Genomic DNA, 1,145 nt, shown 5'->3' with positions numbered 1-1,145 from the left:
ATCCAATTTTTCCATATTTCTATTATATAATGTGAATATAATAATAATTTCTCTTAATTCTTTGATTAGGTGAAGAGAAAAAATAAGAAGATAAGAAATAAAATTAGTTTACATTTTTTTTTTTGGAAAAACAAAATAAAACTAAACGAAGAACTATACCATCAATCTAAGGAGAGAGATCCCGAACATTCTCAGAAAGAATAGAACAAACAGTTTGAGCCAAGAAGTATACAGCAACCCTTAAACTACTAGAATGGCACAAAAGTGCATAAGCCAATATATGCCCACTACTTTTAATGTTTTAATAAAAATCTAATTGAGTGAAAACTGAAAAGTAAATTCATCATTAATACATGAGAAAATTATACAAATTTTACAATTTTTTAATTAAATGTTTATATTTGTAGTACTAATATAAGTGCTTTAATTAGGAAAATTGTTTATAAACCTCCTACACCTCCATCGTTTGGCGCATAGAATTAGATATAAAATTAGTGTTTGAACTTGGAATTGGTTCCACACCATTGAATTAAAACGAACTAAAAAGAGTTTTTACTAATTAGTTTTCTTAATTAACGGTCATATTTATCAAAACATCCTCCAGTCTTCTCTGGTGTGAATAGTGTTATAGATAGGGGGCTACTATTTTTCGGAAGAGGGCAAAAACAGGGTATGTGAGAAGTGAGAACCCACAAAGAGTTGAATATGCGCGTGACTATGTAGAAAAGGGAAAGGGAAAATATGCAGAGAGGATTCATTGGCTATGATTTGCGTATGGTTTGAGGAGGAATGTGGTTTACCTCAGCTTACCGGTGTTAAAAGATGGGTTTGGTAAAACTTTATTTATAGTATTTATATATATTTGATAAATTAAATTAAAAATAATTTTTAATAAATATAAATAATAATTATTATTTTTTATAAAATAATTTTAAAATTAAAAATATTATAATAAATTTAAAAATTAATTAATATATAAAATTATATTAAAATTTTTAATTTTAATAATTATAAGTTAATTTTAAAATTTTTACTTTGAATAATTTTAAAAATATTTTTATCTTATAAAAATTATAAATATAAATACATAATTTTTTTAATTTATTAAATATAAAAAGAGATATTTATATTTTTGAAAAGTACAA

The sequence above is a fragment of the Arachis ipaensis genome, chromosome B10 (assembly GCF_000816755.2).
Source record: "Arachis ipaensis cultivar K30076 chromosome B10, Araip1.1, whole genome shotgun sequence".
In the NCBI taxonomy this organism is placed as follows: domain Eukaryota; kingdom Viridiplantae; phylum Streptophyta; class Magnoliopsida; order Fabales; family Fabaceae; genus Arachis; species Arachis ipaensis.
Note: the sequence above shows the minus strand (reverse complement) of the source record.